This window comes from Rhinoraja longicauda, chromosome 15 (genome assembly GCF_053455715.1).
Source record: "Rhinoraja longicauda isolate Sanriku21f chromosome 15, sRhiLon1.1, whole genome shotgun sequence".
Taxonomy (NCBI): domain Eukaryota; kingdom Metazoa; phylum Chordata; class Chondrichthyes; order Rajiformes; family Arhynchobatidae; genus Rhinoraja; species Rhinoraja longicauda.
Window position 1 is genome coordinate 34,263,020 of NC_135967.1, and position 7,313 is coordinate 34,270,332.

Genomic DNA, 7,313 nt, shown 5'->3' on the forward strand with positions numbered 1-7,313 from the left:
GCTCCCCATCCCCCCACTCGCAACAAGGACAGGATCCCCCTCGTTCTCACCTTCCACCCCACCAGCCAGCGGATCCAACATATCATCCACCAACATTTCCGTCACCTACAACAGGACCCCACCACTGGCCATATCTTCCCATCCCCTCCCCTCTCTGCATTCCGCAGAGACCGTTCCCTCCGCAACTCCCTGGTCCACTCGTCCCTTCCTACCCAAACCACCCTAACCCCGGGCACTTTCCCTTGCAACCGCACGAGATGCAACACCTGTCCCTTTACCTCCCCCCTCAACTCCATCAAAGGACCCAAACATTCTTTCCAGGTGAGACAGAGGTTCACCTGCACCTCCTCCAACCTCATCTATTGCATCCGCTGCTCTAGATGTCAACTCATCTATATCGGCGAAACCAAGCGCAGGCTCGGCGATCGCTTCGCTGAACACCTGCGCTCGGTCCGCATTAACGCCACTGATCTCCCGGTGGCCCAGCACTTCAACTCCCCCTCCCATTCCCAGTCTGACCTCTCTGTCATGGGCCTCCTCCAGTGCCATAGTGAGGCCCGCCGGAAATTGGAGGAGCAGCACCTCATATTTCGCCTGGGCAGTTTGCGGCCCGGTGGTATGAACGTTGACTTCTCCAACTTCAGATAGCTCCTCTGTCCCTCCCTTCCCCTCCTCCTTCCCAGATCTCCCTCTATCTTCCTGTCTCCACCTATATCCTTCCTTTGTCCCACCCCCGACATCAGTCTGAAGAAGGGTCTCGACCCGAAACGTCACCCATTCCTTCTCTCCCGAGATGCTGCCTGACCTGCTGAGTTACTCCAGCATTTTGTGAATAAATCGATTTGTACCAGCATCTGCAGTTATTTTCGTATATCCTTATAAGATCACTCCTCATCCTCTTGCACTCCCTATAGCTCGGGCTCTGAAGTCCTGGCATCATTCTTGGAAATCTTTTCTGCGCTCTTTCCAGCTGAACACCATCTCGAGTATAGGAGCAAAGAGGTCCTTCTACAGTTGTACCGGGCCCTGGTGAGACCGCACCTGGAGTACTGTGTGCAGTTTTGGTCTCCAAATTTGAGGAAGGATATTCTTGCTATTGAGGGCGTGCAGCGTAGGTTCACTAGGTTAATTCCCGGAATGGCGGGACTGTCGTATGTTAAAAGGCTGGAGCAATTAGGCTTGTATACACTGGAATTTAGAAGGATGAGGAGGGGTCTTATTGAAACATATAAGATAATTAGGGGATTGGACACATTAGAGGCAGGAAACATGTTCCCAATGTTGGGGGAGTCCAGAACAAGGGGCCACAGTTTAAGAATAAGGGGTAGGCCATTTAGAATGGAGATGAGGAAGAACTTTTTCAGTCAGAGAGTGGTGAAGGTGTGGAATTCTCTGCCTCAGAAGGCAGTGGAGGCCAGTTTGTTGGATGCTTTCAAGAGAGAGCTGGATAGAGCTCTTAAGGATAGCGGAGTGAGGGGGTATGGGGAGAAGGCAGGAACGGGGTACTGATTGAGAGTGATCAGCCATGATCGCATTGAATGGCGGTGCTGGCTCGAAGGGCTGAATGGCCTACTCCTGCACCTATTGTCTTTTGCCTATGGCATTACTGAACACAATACTTCAAATGTGGCTTCACCAACATCCTGTACAACTGCAACATAACATCCCAACTTCAATACTCTGACTGACTGTGCCGAAAGGCTTCTTGACCACCCTATGTACCTGTGACACCACTTTTAAGGAACTATGTAACCGCATTCCTAGATCCTTCTGCTCTACAAAACTCCCCAGAGCCCTGCCATTCGCTGTGAAGGTCCTGTTCTAGTTTGACATTCCAACATTCAACACACAACACTTATCTGCACTAAACTCCACTAGCCATACAGGGAATGGAGGGATATGGATCATGTGCAGGGAGATGATCTTATCTCTTAGTTTATCTTGGCATCATATTTGGCACAGACAGTGCAGGGCGAGGAACTTGTTCCTGTGCTATATGTCATAGTGATAGTGTGGAAACAAGCTCTTCAGCCCAACTTGCCCACACCGGCCAACATGTCCCACCTATACTAGTCTCACCTACCCATACTCACCTATACTAGTCCCACCTACCCATGTTTGGTCCAAACCTGTCTTATCCATGTACCTGACTGTTTCTTAAACCCTTGTCCTCTGGTCCTCGATTCAGCTACACTGGCCAAGAAACTCTATATTTTATGTATTTTTAAAAATTTTGCATCACAGATTCATTCATCTTCAAAGTACGATAACTCTTTGGACTTCTCACTGGACCAGAACCCAACGGACCTGATACAGTACTCTTGACCGGCCTTTGCTCAAGCAGAGTCCCTGATGGATAGAAGTGTGTGTCTCATTGCCATCATCCACTCGTATCAGTGGAGTCCACGAAGGGCATGAGACTTGTGGCTTTATTAATCATTTTCCTGTATTTCATTATACTTTAATAAACAGTTTCTTTGTAACCTTGAAGTGTTCTTGGTTCCATCATTGTTCCAAATCTTCAAAACTTATTTGTTTCTTTACAAGGAATGATAAGGCAGATCAAGAAAGGCTGCTTCCTTCAGCAAGAAATCTAGAATTAGGTAACCAAATCTCAAATGTGACTTGACATTTAGGACCATTTTTATACTGGTTCTTGTCTTTGGAAATAAGGTACACTTCTCCAAATTGCGTGTTGCAATGCACAGGTGTGGAAGTCAAAGTAACGAATAGCAACGGGCTGTGGACAATGGTTCCAGAAGACCTAGGTTATCACTAGATAAGTCTATTTGGTTAATGAATATTTAAAAGGAAAACCAAGAAATGTTAAGAAAGTCCAAAATATATTTTAAAAATAATTTTATATCACAGCTTCCAATCCATCTTGGTAGTAATCTCTCCCACTATCTTTCCATGCAGTTAACACCTTGGTTCCATATTGTTATATTGTTTTATGACATGAATCAATATTACGGCACGGTAGCGCAGCGGTAGAGTTGCTGCTTTACAGCGAATGCAGCGCCGGAGACTCAGGTTCGATCCTGACTACGGGCGCTGCACTGTAAGGAGTTTGTACGTTCTCCCCGTGACCTGCGTGGGTTTTCTCCGAGATCTTCGGTTTCCTCCCACACTCCAAAGACGTACAGGTATGTAGGTTAATTGGCTGGGTAAATATTAAAAAAAATTAAAAAATTGTCCCTAGTGGGTGTAGGATAGTGTTAATGTACGGGGATCACTGGGCGGCACGGACTTGGAGGGCCGAAAAGGCCTGTTTCCGGCTGTATATATATGATATGATATGATGATAACTTTGTGTCTGGAATTCAGATTTACCTTCTATTGATTAATAACTACTCTTATATCCAACTGACTTTCTAAATATTTCTCAATTTATTTATACTATTCAATTAATATCAATTTGAAATTTAATTTAAATGCTAAACTTCTTTATATTAAGATTAATCAGAAATATGGGGGTTACATTTCTCAATTACTTGATTTCTCCTATTAATACTAAAATACATTGCATTAAATTATTACATATGCAAGTTACAGCAGTGAAAAGGCATTTGGCTTAACCACTACCAATGCCTTGTTTTCACTAAGTTCTATTCATTTTGTTTTCACCTTGGACATCTCTGACTTTCCCTTAAATACATTTACATAAATACCATTCTAATCAATGGGCAAAATGCTTTACTTTGTAATTATGATCCGATTTGTGCTTTGGCTTTCCACACAATATAGTTTCCTTATACCAACCTCAATACAAAAACCCATTCATAATCTCAAATATCTCTATTAATATACCTCTCATTGTTCTGTTTTCCAGATAAGAGCCACTGTCCAGTCTCTTATGAATATACTCTCAGTTCTGGTATCTTCCTAATTATCTCTACCCTTTTTACACAATTTGTTGTTCACAGCACGATACATGTGGTCTAATCAAGATTCTTTTTTTTTTACATGACAACTGCTTTTCAATACTATCTTTTGAGAAATAAATTCCAAAATGTTTATGGTAATGGTGTTACTTTTAAGGATTTGCATTCTTGAGCACTTATTTGTCCATGATACACAACTGTAAGTATAAGAAGATAACTGTAGATGCTGGTACAAATCGAAGGTATTTATTCACAAAATGCTGGAGTAACTCAGCAGGTCAGGCAGCATCTCGGGAGAGAAGGAATGGGTGACGTTTCGGGTCGAGACCCCTCTTCAGACTGATGTCAGGGGGGCGGGCACAATACACAACTGTAATGCTTTTATCAGGCTCCAGTACTCTGAGAAGCTGAGGAGCAAGTTCTCAGCTAATGACTCCTCTTCAGTTTGGAAGGGCTTGCAAGAAATCACCAGCTACAAGAGGAAAACCCCACGCTCCTTGGACAATCGTCAGCTGACCAACGACCTGAACGAGTTTTACTGCAGGTTTGAGAAACAGAAACATAACCCTGGGACCCCCACCCCCAATCACCACTTCACACGTACTCAAAGACTGACTCCAGTTTGCAAAGACTGGATCCGTCCCCACCCACTCCACCCCAAGCAGCAATTCACACCTACTCGACACTGGCTGGAGTTTGCAAAGGCTGGCCCTTTCCCCCCCCACCCCTCTGCAATCACCAATTTGCACATCCTCACAGAATGACTCCAGTTTAACAATAGAAATTGCGGAGGTGGAGAGGCTATTCAGAAAACAGAAAACCCGGAAATCTCCAGGACCGGAAAATGTTTCCCCCTCTACCCTCAAGCTCTGTGCCGAACAACTGGCACCGACCGATCTACACATATATTTTCAACCAGTCCCTGCTAACCTGTACTGTCCCTGCCTGCTTCAAGGTCTCCACTATTGTCCTTGTACCCAAAAAGACAAGGATCACTGGTCTTAATAACTACAGGCCTGTCGCACTTACCTCTGTAGTCATGAAGACCTTTGAAAGACGTGCTGGCCCAGCTGAAAAACATCACAAACCCCCTGCATACAGGGCCAATAGATCGGTGGATTCTGTTTGTGAACTTTAGCTCTGCTTTTAACACCATTGTCAGAGCTACTACACTACAAACTCTCTCAGCTGACTGTGCCTGAACCCCTGTCAGTGGATCATCAATTTCCTGACGGACAGGAAGCAGCATGCAAGGCTGGTAAAGCACATCTCGGACCCGCAGACCCTCAGCATAGGAGCACCGCAAGGCTGCGTACTCTCCCCTCTCCTTTACTCCCTCTACACCAACGACTGCACCTCCTCAGACTCCTCTGTCAAGCTCCTCAAGTTTGCGGATGACACTACCCTGATTGAACTGATCCAGGATGGGGAGGAATCTGCCTACAGGTGGGAAGTGGCACAGCTGGCGTCCTGGTGCCATCGCAACAACCTGGAGCTCAATGCTCTCAAGACAGTGGAACTGATTGTAGACTTTCGAAGAGATCCCCCTCCGCTCCCCCCACTCACCATCAACACCATAGTCACATCTGTGGGGTCATTTAAGTTCCTTGGAACCATCATCTCCAGGGACCTTAAATGGGGGCCACCATTGACTCCAGTCAAAAAGGCCCAACAGAGGATGGACTTCCTGCGGCAACTGAGGAAACACAATCTGCCACAGGCAATCAGGGTCCAATTCTATACTGCTATCATTGAGTCCGTCCTCACCTTCTTCATCATGGTCTGGTTTGGCTCAGCCACCAAGCACGACATCCGGAGGCTGCAACGGATCGTTCGTTCAGCTGAGAAGGTTGTTGGTTGCAACCTTCCCCCCTGTACTGTACACTGCAAAGGCCAGGAAGCGAGTGGGCAAGATCATCTCTGACCCCTCTCACCCTGGCCACAAACTCTTTGAAGCACTTCCTTCTGGAAGGCGACTCCAGACTGTCAAAGCATCCACAGCCAGACATAAAAACAACTTTTTTCCCCACGAGTGATAATTCTACTCAATAACCAAAGTCTGTAGTTTCTTTTTTGCTCTGGTTTATTTTCACCATTTTATGTTTAGACCGTAATGGTGTATCCTTATTGTTTTGATGTGTTTATGCTTTATTCTTAATTGTTAACTGTATGTTTGTGTTGTCATTTGTGAGCGGAGCACGAAGGTACATTCCTTGTATATGCATACTTGGCCAATAAACTCATTCATTCAGATGTGAACTTTTTACTAATTCCCATGTTGATATAAATAGCTCTGTTAATACATACAACCTTCTGTCACCTATACCAAATTCTGGCCTTAATTTTGATATTTTTCTTCACTTGCATTTGGATTGTGAAGGATGAATGCAGCTGAACATTTTCAGGATTTTTATGGTCCACATTATTACTTTTTTCTTCTTAAATTTCCATGTATAGTTTAGTAAAACTGATATTTATTTGGGCTACAAATCAATTTTATGTTTATAGACTAGACTGAGGTGGACCCGTTGGGTCCAAATCTCTCCTGCAGGCCTCTCCTGGGGAAACCCTCCCCCCAAGTGAGGGCCCGGCCACCCACTCCAATGACGAAGCCCCAGGGTTGTAGGCAGGCGAGGAGGGACAGGGAAGGGGAGAGGGTGGCATTCACCTCAACCCCGTCTGCCAGCGATGCAGCCAGAGCGAGCCATGGCCCCAAAGCCTCTCCTGCATTGGTCTAGCACCCTCCCCAACCCCCCTCTCTAAAATCTCTCTTACTTTAAAAATGTAAGGGCAATTCAAATGAAACTTGGATGAAAGTGTCCCCAGGACAATGGTAAGGTGGTCCTAAAATTGTCACGCTATCGTGTGGGTGAAAACCACACAGAAATGGAAGGGAAAAAAAGCACACAAACGCACAACGGGACAAACAACATGAACGGAACCAGATGAGTTTTTATAATATAAGGAAATAACTGCAGATGCTGGTACAAATCGAAGGTATTTATTCACAAAATGCTGGAGTAACTCAGCAGGCCAGGCAGCATCTCAGGAGAGAAGGAATGGGTGACGTTTCGGGTCGAGACCCTTCTTCAGACTAAGTGGACCCGTTGGGCCCAAACCTCTCCTGCATTGGTGCAGCACCCTCTCCTCCCTTCCCCTCCCCCCACTCCATCCCCCTCCACCCCCCTTATCCTCACTCCTCCCCCTCCCTCGGAGATAGATTTAAACTTTCAAATGTGAATGACTTTAAAAATATAACACTGATTTCAATGAAACTTCTTCGATTAGCATCAAAGGGACGACGGCAAATAAGATGGGCCTAAAATTGTCGCGCTACCGTTTACCGTTTTGGCTGCAGTTCTGGAACAAACAAACAAGAGTTTTATTATATAGATATAGACAGATAGCAGATGTATTGAGACTATGATG